Source organism: Macaca thibetana, chromosome 14, assembly GCF_024542745.1.
Source record: "Macaca thibetana thibetana isolate TM-01 chromosome 14, ASM2454274v1, whole genome shotgun sequence".
NCBI lineage: Eukaryota > Metazoa > Chordata > Mammalia > Primates > Cercopithecidae > Macaca > Macaca thibetana.
In genome coordinates, this window is record NC_065591.1 from 69,437,568 (window position 1) to 69,457,549 (window position 19,982).

General features: G+C 39.1%; 2 protein-coding genes across 3 annotated transcripts in view; both read right to left on the reverse strand.

The window, feature by feature from the left end:
* The window catches only part of CLNS1A (chloride nucleotide-sensitive channel 1A), an 820,929-nt gene that overhangs the window by 153,676 nt on the left and 647,271 nt on the right, over positions 1-19,982 (reverse strand). The gene's annotated exons all lie outside the window — the stretch shown is intronic.
* The window catches only part of RSF1 (remodeling and spacing factor 1), a 157,996-nt gene that overhangs the window by 108,109 nt on the left and 29,905 nt on the right, over positions 1-19,982 (reverse strand). The gene's annotated exons all lie outside the window — the stretch shown is intronic.

A 19,982-nucleotide genomic window follows, 5' to 3' on the forward strand; every position in this document is an offset into this window, starting at 1 on the left:
ATTTCAAAGACATACACTCATAGAATTGAAAGCAATCAAGAAATATGAATTCCAAGTTGATAGATATGTCAGAAATTAAACTAACGGTTTCCAAACTGCTTTGGAAAACTCTTCCAATCTATCCCTTGTCTGATGTGTTAAACTTCTCTGTAGCCTTTCTAGGAATCTTTGCTTGACAAGCTTCATGGACAAAAAAATGACTTACCTTGCATAGCACTTAGTTCTGTTTTCTGGATAGTTCTAATTACTAGAAAGCTACCCTTACTCTCAAAATCTGCCCTATGACAACTTCCTCTCCTAATTCTGGCTCTTACTCTCTAGTCTCAAAGACAGTACTTTTAATCCCTCTTCTGTTGGAACCTTCAAATATTTGAGGACTGCTGTTATCTTCCCTCAGATTCTCTGCTTTGACTGTAAACAATCAGAGGTCCTCTAAATATTATTTAGGCATGGTCTGATTGTATTTAATTATATTAATTAGACCAGAGGGACACATATGGCTGTCAAAAGAAGCATTTCTCTTTTTTATTTTGAAACGGTATCTCACTCTTTTTGCCCAGGCTGGAGTACAGTGGCCACAATCTTGGCTCACTGTAATCTCCGCCTCCTGGGTTCAAGCGATTCTCCTGTCTCAACCTCCCAAGTAGCTGGAATTATAGGTGCCCACCACTACTCCTGGCTAGTTTTTGTATTTTTAGTAGAGACGGGGTTTCACCATGTTGGCCAGGCTTGTCTGGAACTCTTGATCTCAGGTGATCTGCCCGCCTTGGCCTCCCGAAATGCTGGGATTACAGGCATGAGCCACTGCACCAGGTCAAAAATGACCATTTCTCAAATCCCAAATACCACTAGTAACCTTAGAGAAATTACAGTATACTACCTAAGAAGATCCCATACTCAAATATATTGGCAAAATGTTGGATCAAAAAACAAAAAAGTTTTTCTTTTTTTTTAAACCACAGGACTGTTGTCTTTATCATACGCCCTTTGTGCATTGCGAATATCCAAAATAGGTACACAATCTGCAGCATTCTCTAACATATTTGATCCACCATCTTGTAGGATACAAACACTCTGAGGGACAGGTTGGGAAATGATGACCTAATATTTTTCAGTCATTCTTTCCTTCCCTACTAAAGTTCCTTCTAAATTTGAAACACTTTGAAATATAAAAACATTCACCCATTCAACTAATTTCAATGGGTGAACTATTAGTAAGAAAGAAACAGTCCCTCTCTCCTTAATGAGCCTACTTGAGTGAATCTTCATAGCAGGTAGAGTGGTGGGTTGGGGGTGGGAGTGGGGAGCATCCACAACAAGTAAACAGACAAATCTACTAAGATGTGAAGTATGGGGTTAAGGGTGGAATGGAGAAAAGGAGGGAAAGGGCATTGCTTGCACAAAAATAACAGATGCAAATAGCTAAAAACCCAAAAAGAACATGGAACTGGAGGAATGGACATAGATAGTTACAGCCTAATGAGGCCGGGCTCAGAAGTTAAGATTTTATGTAAAAGTTTAAGCAGGAAAGTCTGCTGCATTTTAGAAGACCTTAATGACTGAATTGGAGGAAGACAGATTTTTAAGTATTAATAAAATAAGTTTTTATTTGCTTTTTTGTTTTAGGAGGTGGGGTACAGGGCCGAAGCTAGATATAAATTCAGGAAAACCTCAATCCAGAAGATAGGAGTAGCCTAAACTAAGGTAGAGGTGGTACAGAGAGAAGTGGACAGATCTGAGAAATGTTTAGGAAACAAAATTATTAAAACTTAGTGATTGACTGGTTGTGCAGTGATAAAAGATCTGGGCTGGATTCTCAGCTGCCCCACCTATATAAGGAGACAATGGTTCTGGTCGAGTCCTTTAAACAATGAAGCTCAATTTCTCCATTAAAAAAGGCTGTGTTGGTTACCTCACAGAATTTTGAAACTGTATAGCATTGTATAAATATAAAACACGTTTATTTCTGTTGTGTTTTAAAACCAAGGTTACCTTCTTCAATTTCTCCTTTTCCCCAAACACAGAAGTCTTGAGGGTTCTCCCTTCCTATACATCTTAAACTTGCCTCCTATTTCCTTCTTTCCCTAGGACATTACTATACCTTCTCGTGTCAGAAAAACAGCTATGGACAGTCTCCTGCAATCAAACCAATTTTCCAAAAAGACTGCTTTCATATTACTTCCCAGTTGGTAAGTATTTTTTATGGCTCCTAAATACCTACATAAACCCAGCCAGATTTCTTACCCTAGCCTCAGAGCCCCAATATTCAGTCTCATCCTAACTGCAATCCTTCTCTCTTACTTCCTGCACTAATATCCTCGATTTGAATCATTTTGCCAGTTAATGGTCCACTAAACATACTCAGCCCATTACCTATGTGGGCTTTATTAAAGAGTTATTTATTGTTTTCTGCCCACTTGAATCATATTTATCTTTCAATGTCTAGGCAATACAAGTCCCAAAAGTCTCTGTGAGAGATTTCTAGTACCAGCCACCTCTTTGTCCCTGGAATGCCCACTGTATTCATACTGTCTGTGTCACTCATTTAGCAGTTGGCTAAAACCTTTGCACCAGTGTTTTACGCACGTCCCCCACCAGTGTTCTATGCTACATAGAATCATGAAAGATTTTGATACTATTGGTATTATTTTTTAAAAGCCACTACAAGACAAAAATAAAAGTGAATAAACATGTTTTCAGCCCACTTTACAAATCTACTCATTGTTGATTTAGGCATGTACAAATAGATTATATATTACTTGATTTATTAGAGTACTGGCTCTTCTACAGTCAGCACTATGCAACAGAAATGTAAGATGAGTCATATAATTTCAAATTTTCTAGTAAAATATTATAAAAAGTAAAAAGAGATTAAAATTAATTTAATAATATATTTTGTTTAATGCCCTATATCCAAAGTTATGTCAATATATAATCAACTTTTTTTTTTTTTTTGAGACGGAGTCTTGCTCTGTCACCCAGGCTGGAGTGCAGTGGTGTGATCTTGGCTCACTGCAACCTCCGCCTCCCGGGTTCAAGCGATTCTTCTGCCTCAACCTCCTGAATAGCTGGGATTACAGGCATGCGCCACCACGCCTGGCTAATTTTTGTATTTTCAGTAGAGACGGGGTTTCACCATGTTGGTCAGGTTGTTCTCGAACTCCTGACCTCATGATCTGCTACCTCGGCCTCCCAAAGTGCTGAGATTACAGGTGTGAGCCACCGCACCCAGCCAATCACTATTTTTAAAGTATTACTTTCTTTTGTACTAAGCAAAAGATTTTACTTTTTGGACTATTTAAAATACACTGTGCATTTCATACTGACAGCACATCTCAATTCAAACTAGCTATATTTCAAGTCCTCAAGAGCCACATGTGGCTAGAGGCTACTGTACTGGATAGTACTGCATAGTGTAGACCTAGTATGCTTAAAATTAAAATTTATAACCCACTAAACATACCAATTGAATGAATATTTTGTTACAAATAGAACTGATACGCTGATAATCTTTAAGCGCACTAGTATAATCTGTCAATTGATAAGAAACAGGCTACAGGAAAACCAATCAACATTATAGTTTATTAAACATTAAAACCACCATACTTTTTATGCTTTAAAACGGCACTGTCTATTCAATAGATTGCTCCAGGATGATTGAAATGTTCTGTATCTGCACTTTTCAGTGCAGTAGCCATTAGCCACATGTGTCGAGAAGTTGAAATGTGGCTAATAAAACTAAAGAATTCAATTATTAATTTTATTTATTTTTAATTATCTTAAATTTTAATAAACATGTAGTAAGTTGCTATGGCTTTGGACAGCTGTAAAGTATCAATCATATATATACATTTTTTGAGATGGAGTCTCGCTCCGTTGCCCAGGCTGGAGTGCAGTGGTGCGATCTCAGCTCACTACAACCTCCACCTCCTGGGTTCAAATGATTCTCCTGCCTCAGCCTCCCAAGTAGCTGGGACTACAGGCACGTGCCACCACACTTTGGCCTCCCAAAATGCTGGGATTACAGGTGTGAGCCACTGCGCCCAGCCATCAATCATATTTTTTAAATACACGATCCTTTTCTGAAACACTGACAAGCTCTAAATTCATTTATCGCCTGAAAGATTTCTAAAATAGTTTCATTTCCAGAAGGTAATTATGAACTTCCTTCCAAAGATTTACTTATTAACTACTTTCCATCAATCCAAAAAACAGTAGTATTTGTCCCAATTAAACTGAAATTCCTCTACCTTTTCACATGATAAATTTCATAAAGTAACTTTTAACAAACCCTCTTCTTTCCACAGGGCCTCAGGAGGTGAAAGATTCTGAAGGAGAAAGAAACAGTTAGGGGCTACGTGAATTCACAAAGGGTTGTCAATATGATGTAGGTATGAAGTAGCAGAAAAGTGGTAGAATCCCAGATTACATTACTGATCCAATTACTCGAAGATGTTTTATATTTTGACATTTTTCTAAGCATCTTTCTAGCACCATGTCTTAAAAATGTCACCGCTCCTGCAATTCTATTGTGTTACTTATAATTTTACTTTTTTGAATGGTAGAAATGTACAGCACGTCATAATGGCTAAAGACATAATTCTTATCATTCTTCAATAAAGTCTTCTACTTAAATTTAGTTTAAGCTTATAAGCAGAAATACAGTTATGAAAACAGTTGACTTTAGGCCATTGATAAAAAACACTGATTTCAGATACAGTGATTCAAAGACAAGCTTACAATAAGCTTTTACTTACTGCCTAGTTTTTAGAAACTCTGTTGGGGGAGCATAGTTTTAGAATAATGAGACTGATCCCACAGGCCACTTGATCCTCGAAATCACTGTCATGTATTCATATACCTTATCTTCGAAGAGTTCACTTAATCAATCATCCTAGTTTTCTGAAAAGCAAAGAAACAGCTCAAGACTATGAACTGTAACTTAGACGATCATCTAAAAAGTTATAGTACAGAAAGGCTGGGTTGCAGTGGCTCACACCTGTAATCCCAGCCTTTGGGAGGCCGAGGTGGGCAGATCACGAGGTCAGCAGATTGAGACCATCCTGGCTAACATGGTGAAACCGCGTCTCTACTAAAAATACAAAAAATTACCCGGTGTGGTGGCGTGCACCTGTAGTCCCAGCTACTCGGGAGGCTGAGAATTGCTTGAACCTGGGAGGCGGAGGTTACAGTAAGCCCAGATTGTGCCGCTGCACTCCAGCCTGGGTGACAGAGTCAGACTCCGTCTCAAAAAACAAAACAAAACAAAACAAAACAAAACAGAAGTATAGTACAGAGATTCCAGCTAAGTATAAGCTCACCTCATTACCATTGCAGGAAAAAATAAATCTGAGAATAACTGTTATACAGGCAGATAAACCAAGGGGTATCTGCTGCTCCAGTTTAGATTTGAGTTCTATTGAGAATCATACTGTTGTTCCCATATACATAAACACACCAAACATGGCTCAGATTATTTCAGAACCAAAAACTAGAAAATTTTATCTGCTACAAAGAAAGTCATCAGCATACTACAAATATCAGCATGGCTTGAGGTGGTGATCACCAGCAATTCAGAAAGAAGAACAGTATTAAGAGAAATGAAACCTGTAAAACTGCAGCACCCTGTGAAACCACCTTTCCTGAAGAAGAATTCCTTAAAGAGAGGCACGGCCTCTATAAAATGAAGTGAATAACCCACACAGCAGTCAGTCTTTAAAGGGATACTCTTTGCTTATACTTACAACCACCATCCTGGTAGAGGGAATTTGTGGTACTTGAGGCAATGGCTTTCAGTACCGATGTCTCCAGCTCCAATCAGATGACCCCATTTCCCTCTTTCTATTCTTTCTAACTCAATTTAATGATCATAGAGAGGAGTTGGGGGGAAGAAGGAAAGGGACAGAAAGAGTCAAAACAAATTTAAAAAGAGTGATGTGACAGTACTTAAGGGGGAAGGAGGGATTTTTTTCCCCAAACTAATTTCTTTCCCCAGTAATTTCAATCTAGTGAAAAGTTCAAAGACTAGTACACTCTTTACCTAGATGCACCACTTGTTAACATTTTTGCGACTGAAAGGGAAACATATGACACACAGTTAAAACCATCAGGAAATGCCTCTTTAATAAAGATGACACCATAAAGATAAGAAACAGCCAACCAAGCCAAGGAAGAAGGGAGCATGCCAGGAAAAAGGAATGCAGGTGTAAAAGTCCTGAGGAGGCCAACAGCTTCTTCCAATGTGGCTAGAAAAAGAAAAGGATACAAGATGCTGCTAGAGAAGGGAACAAAGGCCACGTCTTTGAGCTATGTAAAAAGTTTAGATTTTATTCTAAGGGTAATGAGAACCCACAGGAGGAATGCAGGAAAGTGTCATGATTTAAGTTCTTAAAAGATCACTCTCTTAAGTCCAGGGTCTGTTTGACAGGGGGCAGGAAGCAGGGGTAGATGGAGTTACTGAAGAAACAAAACTGTACTAATGCTGAGTGACGGGCACATGAAAGTACATTATAAAACTTACTACTTTTATATATTTCATATTTTTCATAATTTAAAAATGTCCATAGGATAGAAAGATTACTTGGCTGCACTGTGAGGAACAAATTGGAGAGGGTATAAATATGACTAATTAGGAAGACATCGCAATACTTCAGACCGGATAATGATGGCTTGGACTAAGGCTGTGGCGCAGAGATGTAGGAAAATACCCTGAAGGAAAACTGCAAACATTTACAACTTTTCTAAGATTTTAAAACATTTTCTAAGAAGCACCTTTGCCAATCTTAATCCAAATAAGTGACTGCTTTATGTGTCCTGTACGATGATCCCTCTTAGTTTATTCATTCTGAAAAGCAGAAATCATGACTTTTAGTTTAATCACACTCATATTTCAGAAAGGCAATATGTACACACAGACATTTAATAATCAAGTCAAATAAATGTATTTGTACCACATTTTGTTTCTGACACTTTTTTTTTTTTTTTTTGAGACAGGGTCTTACTCTGTCACTCAGGCTGGATTGCAGTGGCACAATCCTGGCTCACTGCAGCCTCGATCTCCTGGACTCAACTGATCCTTCTACCTCAGCCTCCTGAGTAGTTGAGATTGTAAGCAGGCACCACCATACACGGCTAGTTTTTGTATTTTTTTTTTTGTACAGACAGGGTCCCACTATGTTGGCCAGGCTGGTCTCAAACTCCTGGGCTCAAGCGATCTGCCCGTCTCGGCCTCCCAAAGTGCTGGGATTACACCTGTAAGCTACCATGCTTGGCCAGTTTCTCATACTCTTCATCATTTCAAAGGTCACATATCATTTAAAAACCTGCACTTAATGTAACAACTATGACAGTACTAAAAACTACGTTATATGTATATTACAAAAGCACTAGAAAGTCAGGAGAGGGGGTGCAAACATTGAATTTGTCGTTCATAATTGAAGGAATTACACAAGATGATATAAAGTCCTCCAGCTCTAATATTCAATGTCTATGTCTAGGTATTGAGGTATTTATTTATTTGCCTTATAACAAGGCAACAGTTGATAATACCATCTTAGAATTTTGGAACTGGAAGCAATGATCTAATTGACACTCTTTGACAGACTGGAAAACTTAGACCTGAGATGTGACAAGACTTGCCCAAGATGGAAAAAAAAAAAAAAAGGCCAGGAAGAACCCAGACTTCTAGCCTTCTATTCCAGGGCTCTTTCCGATGTTTCTCCAAGTATCAAATGGATGAAGAAATAGTTCACAAGACCTAACTTATGAATCAAACCACTCTTTCTGCACAGCTTCGTATCTGGTTTTTGATATTCGGTTGTTCCTGTCTATGCACCTTGAGGCATTATCCATTTCTAAAACATAACCCTGTCAAACAGTTACTGTGGAAACAGAAAAATTATTAATACTCCTTCCAATCCATTCTCCCTTTCTTAAAAAACAGCACTATTGAGATGGAATGCACACACCATACAACTCATCCACTTAAAGTGTACCATCCAATGGCTTTTAGTATATTACCTTATTTATTTAACAGTGGTAAAATATATTTACTATGAAATTTGCTATTTTAATCATTTTTTTAGTGTACAATCAGTGGCACCAATTACATGCCCAGCATTGCACAACCATCACACTATTTCCCAATCTATTCTTACAGTCAAATTTTGAAGCAGCCATTCTACTTCCAAACTGATTTTGGAAAATTTTAAATACAAAAAGCAGAGTCTGCTAAAGTATATATGCTCAATGGGGGCAAACGCTCGTTCTTGGAGGAAAAAAATCTAAATCTGGTCCTCTAAATCTTACTTAACCTTACCTGTCAAAATCTTATTCCTTTATATTTAATGTCTCTTGCTAGAGAAAAATTAATTTAAAATTAAACTACACTTTTCTCTTCAGTGGTGTAATATTTTTTAAAAATTCAAAAGCAAGTGTTGTTGCTCAAAATGTAATATGCTATCATAGACAATGCCCAACCTACAAAGTGGCTCTATCCCACTGAAACCCACACAAAACTTTAAACCGCCCAGTTACCCCTCAAAAACTAATTTTATCAATAATGTTTACTACAATAGGTAAAATTATCTTGTAATTTTAATATTTAAAGCAGAAAAGGCAGGTACACTAGCTAAAAAAGTGTCTTAAATTTATCCCAAATGCTGATAATTAAGAGAAAACAAATACTTAGATTTCTGGCTAAGATCAAGTGTAATATCGGTTCTTATCAGTGTAATATCGACAACAACAACAAAAAATACAGAACACATGAACTAAGTAAAACCAGGAAAGGAAAAGAGAAAGAAAATAAAGGTAAGCTCTTTAACTTCATATAGTCCTAATTATCTTTAAGTCTCAAGTCCTAATGATCTATCTTCTATCTCCTCTTCCTTTTCTCTCATCCTTAGATGTAAGCTCCATGAGCACATCCACCTGCCTTTTTCATCACTGTATTCCCAGCACCAAGCACAGTTCCTACTTAATAGTAGACACTCAACTATTTGATGAACTGGAACAGGGACAAGAAAATAAAAAGAGAAGGAAAGCAACAGGGAGAGGGGAGTAAGCAAAGTAAAATATTTCTGCAGACAGCTAGAAAAGAGAGTTCCAGGCTGGGCACGGTGGCTCACGCCTGTAATCCCAGCACTTTGGGAGGCTGCAGCGGGCAGATCGCGAGGTCAGGAGGTCGAGACTAGCCTGGCCAATATGGTGAAACCCGGTCTCTACTAAAAAATACAAAAATTAGCCAGTCATGGTGGTGTGCACCTGTAGTCCCAGCTACTCGGGAGGCTGAGGCAGGAAAATCGCTTGAACCCGGGAGGTGGAGGTTGCAGTGAGCTGAGATCGCGCCACTGCACTCCAGCCTGGCCATAGAGCGAGACTCTGTCTCAAAATAATAATAATAATAATAGTAAATAAATAACAAAATAAAATAAAGAAAGAAAGAAAAGAGAGTTCCCAGGCCAGGTGCTGCAGTGGCTCACACCTGGCAGATCAGCTTTCTCATGTAACTGGGACCATAAGCATGTCCCACCATGCCTGGCTAATTTTTAAATTTTTCTGTAGAGTTCAGGTTTCCTTACTATAGCCCAGGCTGGTCTTGATCTCCTGGGCTCAAGTTATCCTCCGGGCTCAGCCTCCCGAAGCGCTGGGATTAACAGGTGTGAGTCACTGTGCGCAGCTCCCCTACACCCCTCAAAAAAGACGCCGGGCATGCTAACATGTGCTTGTAGTCCTTAGCTACTTGGGATGCTGAGGGAGGAGGACTGCTTGAGCCTAGGACTTCAAGGCTATAGTGAGCTATGATTGCACCAACTGCGCTTCAGCCTAGGTGCCAAAGTGAGACACTGTACCATTAAAAACAAACAAACAAAAACGGGGAAAATACCTTCAACAGCATATTAAAAGATTCCTTTATGATTCAAAACCATAATTTTAGGTGTTACAAAATCAGTAGATGTTTCTTTTATAGACAATTCTACAGAACTATAAACTTATAAGAACTCCATTTCTTGGTGAAATTTATATTCTGTCTTTACTCCTTGCTAATTAGTGATCAGCTCATACCTTTTTTTCAGTTAACATTCATTTGACAAGCAGAGGTACCTAGATGGTAGCATACTATGTCATCTTATAATTTCCTGACGTTTTATCATAAAGCAGAATGAAATGAGCTCATTATAGTTTCTAGTTATTTCAATAAATTAGAAAATGTATATGAATGCACTTTATATATCATAAAGCAATACCCAAGCCAAAGTTATCATTATTCACCAGCAGATGGTGATCATGTCTTACTTAAAGAAAAATTCTGACACCTTATTCAGGGGCAAGCCAGCCAACTGCTAAAAATGATCAATAAGCAAACTAGAGTATCTGAATAAAATGCTGGTGATTTTTAAGTAAAATCAAATAGAACATCAGCAAACACAAGCAATAAAAAACAGGTTTAGAAGTCTGAAGACTTCTAAAGGAACCGTTTTCTCTATGTGAACATTTGCAAACTGGTAATTAAAGATAACAATGAATGTGTTTCTGGCAATCCTATATAGATTATTAAACCACTCATTCCACACTGAACTTCTTGAACTACAGCCAGAAAAACTTCTACCCAGCAAAATGGTGACACTAAACCATTTAGAAAAAAACACAAGGACAGACTAGTACAATAAAACCCCATGACCTCATCACCTCACTTAAACGATTATAAATAAATGAATGAGACTTTTTTCTTCTCCAATGGAAGAAAAGCAAATTCTAGATATCATTATTTCATCCATAAATACTTCAGTGTGCATCTCTAAAAGATAAAATTGTCATAATACCATTATTATCTCTTTGAAAATAATAATACCATTATGATATTAACCATAATTATTTTAAAATAACGAATCATTATTACCACATTTTCAAAATTAGTAATCCCCACCAGGCGCGGTGGCTCACGCCTGTAATCCCAGCACTTTGGGAGGCCGCAGCAGGTAGATCACTTGAGGTCAGGAGTTCGAGACTAGCCTGGTCAACATGGTGAAACCCTGTCTCTACTAAAAATACAAGAAATTAGCCAGGCATGGTGGTAGGCACCTGTAGTCCCAGCTACTTGGGAGGCTGAGGAAGGAGAATCGCTTGAACCTGGGAGGTGGAGGTTGTGGTGAGCCGATATCGCATCATTGCACTCCAGCCTGGGCAACAAGAGCGAAACTCCATCTCTAAATAAATAAATAAAGTAATATTTCCTTCTAAAGGTTCAAGAAAGCTGAGATCTTAATGACATTTTTAAAAGAGTTCCACCAAAAGTACTGAGTTGTGCTGGGTGAGGTGGCACACACCTGTAATCCTAGCTACTTGAGAGACTGAGGCAGGAGGACTGCATAAACCCAGGAGTTCAAGACCAGTCTGGGCAACATAGCAAGACCCTGTCTCAAAAACAAACAAACAAAAGAACAAACAAGCAAACAAAATTATTCAATTGTATTGAAAAATTAACATCCTTACTACTCTTCATTGTTGGCAAACAAGCATCATTATCTCAATACCTAGTTCTTATGTGTATAAAATCTAACCTAACAGAAAATAAGACAAATAGTATCTTAAACTTCACGCATGGTGGCTCACGCCTGTAATCCCAGCAGGCTGAGGCATAAGGATCGCTTGAGACCAGGAGTTTGAGAGTAGCCTAGGCAACATAGGGAGATCTTGTCTCAGGAAGAGGAGGGGAAGGGGAGGGGGGGAAAGAGAGGCGGGGAGGGGAAGGAGAAGGGGAGGGGAAAGGGGAGGGTGAAAAATACCTTCAGGCTTTAGAGAAAAACAATGTTCCTAGCAGTGTTTTACTAAGGCTGGGTCCCTTGAAAAATCATAAAACATAAAAATAAGTATTTTCATTTGTATGTGACATTGAACAAATCTTTTACACTGCTGTTGGTCTCAAACAACAATAATATAAGGTTATCAAACATGTGGAAACTGTTTTTTTTAAATCAACTATTACCATGTTAAGAGTATGATAAAGTCCCCTCTAACATATGCTCCCTCTTCTCTCTTTCTGAAAAAAGTTATTTGCAAACTGTTGCACTCAAGTGATCCTCCTACCTCAGCCTACCAAGTAGCTTGGACTACAGGCACACCCCCATGCCCAGCTAATTTTTAACAATTTTTAGCAGAAGTGAGTCTCACTACGTTGCCCAGGACTAAATGGACTCTTCAGTCTTTGTCTTAATTTGGGAACATGTGACACTGTTGATCATATCTTCCTTCTTGAAACCTGGGTATTCTGTGACATCACTTTTCTGATTTATCTTATCTCTGTCCTTTTTTAGATTCCTCTGCAACCCCTTTGTCTCTGGTCTATCCTTGAAAGCTAGTTATTTCCATTTTAGAATTTCATTTCTTTAGTCCCTAAGTTATCTGATCCACCGTTTTGTTCCAATTTATCTTTTCATTCATTCATTCATTCATTCATTCACTCACTCATTCATTCATTTTTTGGAGACAGAGTCTCACTCTTTCGCCCAGGCTGGAGTGCAGTGGCACTATCTCAGCTCACTGCAGCCTCTATCTCCCAGGTTCAAGCGATTCTCATGCCTCAGTCTCCCAAGTAGCTGGGATTACAGATGTGCACCACCATGCCCAGCTAATTTTTGTATTTTTCGTAAAGATAGGGTTTCACCATGTTGGCCAGGCTGGTCTCAAACTCCTGACCTCAGGTGATCCACCCACTTCAGGCTCCCAAAGTGCTGGGATTATAGGCATGAGCCACTGCTCTGGGCTATTTATTTATTTTTAGAGACAGAGTCTCACTCTGTTACTTGGGCTGAAGTGAAGTGGCGTGATCATAGCTCACTGCAGCCTTCAACTCCTGGGCTCAAGTGATCCTACTGCCTCAGCCTCCCTAGCAGCTAGGACTACAGGCACACCACTATGCCTTGCTATTTCTTAAATTTTTTTTTTTTTTTTTTTTTTTTTTTTTTTGAGATGGAGTTTTGCTCTTGTTGCTCAGGCTGGAGTACAATGGCGCAATCTTGGCTCACTGCAACCTCTGCCTCCTGGGTTCAAGCCATTCTCCTGCCTCAGCCTCCCAAGTAGCTGGGATTACAGGCATGCACCACCACACCCGCCTAATTTTGTAGTTTTAGTAGAGATGGGGTTTCTCCATGTTGGTTAGGCTGGTCTCGAACTGCTGACTTCAGGTGATCCGCCCACCTCGGCCTCCCAAAGTGCTGGGATTACAGGTGTGAGCCACCGTGCCCAGTCTCTTAAAAAATTCTTTCTAGACACAGGCTGCTTAAATTTAAATATACTATTGTCTTGCTGTGCTAGTTAAAGATACGTTCAGGTAACAGAAAACCTTACTAGAGTGACTTTACAAATAAAAGGTTAGTTTTTCTCATGTAACAAGAAGTCCAGAGTAATGAGTTGCCAGTTTCTGTTTACAGACTCAACAAATCTATCATACTGAACTTCTTGGAGTTCCCAAATTTACCATGCTATTTCTACCCTCCAGGGCTCAGCATGTAGAGTTCCCTTTATTCTCACTCCATCTCCTCCCATCATGGGGTTCAATTTAGACGTTGCAACGGCCGGGCGCGGTGGCTCAAGCCTGTAATCCCAGCACTTTGGGAGGCCGAGACGGGCGGATCACGAGGTCAGGAGTTCGAGACCATCCTGGCTAACACGGTGAAACCCCGTCTCTACTAAAAAATACAAAAAAGTAGCCGGGCGAGGTGGCGGGCGCCTGTAGTCCCAGCTACTCGGGAGGCTGAGGCAGGAGAATGGCGTAAAAACCCGGGAGGCGGAGCTTGCAATGAGCTGAGATCCGGCCACTGCACTCCAGCCTGGGCGACACAGCGAGATTCCGTCTCAAAAAAAAAAAAAAAAAAAAAAAAAAAAAAAAAAAAAAAAATTTAGACGTTGCTTCCTCTGGAAATCATTCTTTTATCCCACTATATCCAGACTAAGAGCCAATGCTGGGTGTCCTCAAATGATCCTAATTTGTACTTATGCAACACATTGTATCATAAATGCCTGTTTAATTAGCTCTATCCCACATTAAACAGGCCTGTATCTTCAGCACCTAGGACAGTGGTTAGCACATACCATGCATTCCATAAAGACTTGTTTGATTGCATGGGTTTGGTCTTTCAAAAAACCAAATAACTGTTTTTGATAAACATGAACTTCTAACCCAAGTAACTAATCAATTAGCAAACAATAATACATGTTTCTTGCTCATACTTAAAGAATCAAACAGAAAAAAATAACAAATTTCTAAAACCACTAAGGAAACATGTAAAATAAAATATCTGTCTTCAGGATGTGCAATCGACCATTCCATGCCATCAACTTACAGGTGGCCAACCATAAACTGGCTTTTATGAAAACTGAAGTTTTAGGAAGTTAAGGGAGTTTGCTAATTAATACATGACAAAAGGTAGGCTACCTAAGATAATAAAAAACAAAACAGAGAGAGACTATGGGCCAGGTGGTGTGGCTCACACCTATAATCCCAGCACTTTGGGAAGCCGAGGTGGGCAGATCACTTGAGGTCAGGAGTTCGAGACAAGCCTGGCCAACATGGTGAAACCTGTCACTACTAAAAATACAAAAATTAGCTGGGCATGGTGGCACATGCCGCTAGTCCCAGCTACTCCAGAGGCTGAGGCAGGAGAACGGCTTGAACCCGGGAGGCAGAGGTTGCAGTGAGCCGAGACTGTGCCACTGCGCTCCAGCCTGGCCAACAGAGCGAGACTCCGTCTCTCAAAAAAAAAAAAAAAAAAAAGACTGTTACTAAATAAATAGTTCTCCCATGCTCCACTTTGCAGTCAGTCACCCTACTTCTGAACTCAGAAAACCATTGATCTATTTTCCATACTACAGATTTGTCTTTTCTAGAGTTTCATATAACATGAACTATTTTTTGTCTGGCTTTTTTGCCTCACATGATGTTTTTGAGATTCACATTTTGTAACATCAGTGTCCCTTTGTATGAATTTATCAAAATTTGGTCATCCAATCATTGGCCGATGAATGAACTGTCTTTTTTTTTTTTTTTTTTTGGAGACAGAATCTCACTGTCACCCAGGCTGGAGTGCAGTGGCTCAATTTCAGCTCATTGCAACCTCCACCTTCTGGGTTCATGCAATTCTCCTGCCTCAGCCCCTTGAGTACCCAGGATTCCAGGCATGTGCCATCATGCCCGGCTAATTTTTGTATTTTCAGTAGAGATGGGGTGTCACCATGTTGGCCAGGCTGGTCTCGAACTTCGGACCTCAAGTGATCCGCCCACCTCAGCCTCGCAAAATGTTGGAATTACAGATGTGAGCCACTGTGCTTGGCCTCTGTGTTTTGACTATTATAAATAAAGTTGCTATGAATATTTCTGTGCATGTCTTTGTATGGACATACATTTTTATTTCTCTTGAGTAGATAGCAGTGGAGCTCATGGGTTGTGTGGTAGACATAGGTTTTAACTTAAGAAACTCCCAAACATTTTGCCAATGTAAGCTGTACCATTTATTATTGTCTAAGAGTTCCAACTCTTTCACATCCTTAAAAACACTTGAGGTGTCAGTCATTTTAAAAGAACGTTTTCTTCTTTCTTGGATAGTGTTCAAGAAATGTCAATAATATCATCTGTTGATAATATTGTTCATGTTTTCTGTACTCTGAATGATTTTGTCTAGTTGCACTATTGATTACTGAGAGGGAAGTGTTGAAATTTCCAATTATAACTGTGCATTATATATATATTTTTAAGTTGTTTTTGCTTCATGTGTTTTAAAGCTCTGCTATTAGTGAAAATACTGTCAGAATTGTATCTTCCTAAAGAATAGCATTATGAAACACCCCTATTTATTCCTAATATTCCATTTCATTTTCTGATACTAATATAGTCATTAGTCTTCTCATTTTAGTTGGCTATAGTAATATAGCCATCTCATTTTCCGATATTAATATAGTAATTCCAGCTTTCTTATGATGAGTTTTTACATATCATTTTACATTCTTTTACTTTTAACCTATATCTTTATGTTTGAAGTGAATTTCTGTAGACAGCATATACCTGGCTGGGTCTTTCTTTTCTATCCACTCTGCCAATCTCATTTAATTTTAATTAAAATACCACATGTGGTTTAGTGGTGACATACTGGAGAGAGCAGGTTTAGAACAAGGATTAGGCCAGAAGCGGTGGCTCATCCCTGTAATCCCAGCACTTTGGGAGGCTGAGGCAGGCAGATCACTTTCGGTCAGGAGCTGGAGACCAGCCTGGCCAACATGGTGAAACCCCGTCTCTACTAAATATACAAAACTTAGCCGGGTGTGGTGGCGTGCACCTGTAGTCCCAGCTACTCGGGAGGCTAAGACAGGAGAATCGCATAAATCCGGGAGGTGGAGGCTACAGTAAGCAGAGATCATGCCACTGAACTTCAGCCTGGGCCACAGGGCGAGAATCCGTCTCAAAACAAAAACAAAAAACAAAAACAAACAAACAAAAAAAACAAGGATTAGCAAACTACTGCCCACAGGGCAAATGAAGCATGTTACCTTCTTTAGCGGTGCCTGCAACTAACCATGTTTCTACATTTTAAAAAAGGGTGGAGGGGAAAAAAAAATCAAAGAAAGCATAATATTTCGACACACAACAACACAAAACTCAAATCTTAGTGTCTGTAACGTTTTATTGGAACACAAAAAATGTAATTTCTATGGCTACTTTTGTGCCTCAAGAGCAGAATTAAACACTTTTAACAGACATTGTATTGACCACAAAGCCTAAAATATTCTTTAATGTCTGAGAAAAACTTGGCTGACCCCAAACTAAAATTATTTGTTTAATGCGATAACTGATTTAATTGAGTTAGAATCTATAATCCTACCATTTATTTTGTTCTTATACATTTATTTGTTCCTTTCTTACTCCTTTTAATGTCTTCTTTTGAATTAACCTGATTAAAATTAACTTCATTTAACATCTACTCTTAGCTAATTAATTATACTTCTTTAAGTTTTCGTGGTTGCTTCAGGTTTTACAAAACAAAGCATCTTTAACTCAATATGGTCTACTATTAAATAATATTCTATCACTTCACATACAACGTGAACACTTTTTACCCTTACGACATTATACTTGCATTTCCTTGTTCTCATCCTTACTACTAGAGCTTTCATGTTTCACTTCCTCACATATTGTGAAATTTGCAATACCTGGTGATTTTTGCTTCAAATAGTTGATTATTTTTTTAAAGACTTTTTAAAAATTGGGTAAAATTTAATTTTAACATATTTATCCTTTCTTACACTTGTCATCGCTTTGTCTAGGTCCAAGTTTTCATCTGAAGATGTTTCTTGCAGTGTAAGTGGCTAGCTCATAACATGTTCTCTGGTTTTACCTGCCTGAAAAAGTTTTTATTTCACCCTCATTTTTGAAGGATATTTTGTTGGATATAGAAGTTTTCATCTAATACTTCTCATTTAGTACTTTTGCAACATCCATTATCAGCTGGGTGGAGTGGCTCACTCCTGTAATCCCAGCATTTTGGGAGGCTGAGGCGGGCGGCTTGCTTGAGCCCAAGAGTTTCAGACCAGCCTGGGCAACACAGCAAGACCTAGTCTCTACAAAAAATTAAAAAATTAACCAGGCATAGTGCTGTGTGTCAGGAGTCCCAGCTACTCAGGAGGCTGAACTGGGAGGCTCGCCTGAGCCTAGGAAGTTGAGGCTGCAGTGAGCCATGTTTATTCCACTGCACTCTGCCTAGGCGACAGAACAAGACCTGATCTCAGAAAAAAAAAAAAAAAAAAGTTAATTATCGCCTAGTTTGTATAGCTTCCAACAAAACATCTTCTTTGTTCCTCTGTATATAATATGTCTTTTTCTTAGGTTGCCTTCAAGATTCTGTCACTGCTTTCTGACAACTGACAAACATACAAATGTCCGTGAATGTTTGTTTGTGTTTGTCCTGTTGTAGGTTTGTTGAGATTATTGGGCTTGTGGGTTTATAATTTTTATCAAATTTGACATTTTGCAGCCATTATTCTTCCAATATTCTTGGCTCCATCCTCCTTCTAGGATCTCAAATACACTTTATGGAGCCTGCTTGATACTATTCCACAGACCAGTGAAGCACTTGATTATTTTCAGTTCTCTTTCTCACTGCTTCATTTTAGGATAAAGTCTACTGACATGTCTTTAAGTTCACTGGTTTGTTCTGCGCATCCAATCTTCTGTGAAATGCCTTTCAGTAATTTATTTAAGATACTAGTATTTTTTTAAATCTCTAGAAGTTCTATATGTTTATTTTTCATATCTTTCATTTCTCTCAGTATGTTCATATTTTTCTTTAAATACTTTTACTAATACTTACTTTACTATCCTTGTCTGCTACTAGTATCTCCATCATTTCCGAATCTGTTTCTCTGGGTTCATTTTTCTCCTGCTTACGAGTTAGACCAGTTTCTCAGCGTATCTAGTAATTTGAGCCATATTGAGTAAATTAAGCTTGGATGTTGGAAAATATCAATGTTACAATGCTGCTAAGTGCTGCTAAGATGTGCTGTTAAGATTTTGCAATGTGCTGTAAAAATGAGTTGGGTTTTGTTTTGGCAGGTACTTATTTGCAGATTCATCTGATCTTTTTAAGGCCTTTCCTGTCAGGTTTACTACAGTGAATCAATTGGGTTCTCCATTAATGTCCTGAGTGCTACAAAAAATACTTCACTCTGGTCAGAGTTCAAACATCTCCAGTGTAAGTTCTGGGAAATGTTCTGCTAATAATAACCTGGATGTTCAATGCCTAGCCTTGTGGATTTTCACTGTTTGCACATATGACCTAGTCTTCAGGAAAGACTCAAGGTAGCCCAATAGATTTCTGGAATTTTTTCTTCTGCATAGCCCTCTTCTTTTCAGAAGCTGGCCCTCCAACTTCTAGCTGCCTAAGCCTCTAGAAATCCAATCTTTGCCTCCTCAATTGAGTGAAGCTGCCAGACTCTCGTTAGATTCTATCTCTGTTTCTGCAGTCCTAAAGCTGCTTCCAGGCAGGAAACCCTGGTTGTGGTACAGGGCTCACTTCTTTTATTTCAGCCATCACCCAGGGATAACAGTCCTGATTTGCCTTAGTACAATATCTAAAGAGATGGTTCACGTGTCTTGATGCAGTTTACTAGCTGTTTATGACAAGTAGGTAAAAGCCCCTTTTTATTCCATCATGTCCAGAGAGAATTCTCAATTTTTAAAGCAACATTGGCCAGGCACAGTGGCTCATGCCTGTAATCCCTACACTTTGGGAGGCCAAGGTCGGTGGATCACCTGAGATCAGGAGTTTGAGACCAGCCTTGCCAACACGGTGAAACTGCATCTCTACTAAAAATACAAAACTTAGCCAGGCATGGTGGCGTGTACCTGTAATCCCAGCTACTCAGGAGGCTGAGGCAGGAGAATTGCTTGAACCTGGGAGGCAGAGGTTGCAGTGAGCCGAGGTCATGCCATTGCACTCCAGCCTGGGCAACAAGAGCGAAACTCCATCTCAAAAAACGAAAAAAAAGCAACATTAAAGAAATAAAGATGTGTACTTGAGCAGATGATATGAATTTTTAAAAGAGTGAATTGGCCAGGTGCGGTGGTTCACGCCTGTAATTCCAGCACTGTGGGAGGTCGAGGAGGGTAGATCACAAGGTCAGGAGATCGAAACCATCCTGGCTAACATGGTGAAACCCTGTCTCTACTAAAAAAAAAAATACAAAAAAATCAGCCGGGCGTGGTGGTGGGCGCCTGTAGTCCCAGCTACTCGGGAGGCTGAGGCAAGAGAATGGCGTGAACCCAGGAGGCAGACCTTGCAGTAAGCCGAGATCGTGCCATTGCACTCCAACCTGGGCGAAAGAGTGAGACTCTGTCTCAAAAAATATATATATTAAAAAAAAAGTGAATTATACGTACATCTATTTGTTAAACATGAACTACGAACTCTAAACAGAAACCATCTGCATACCGTATA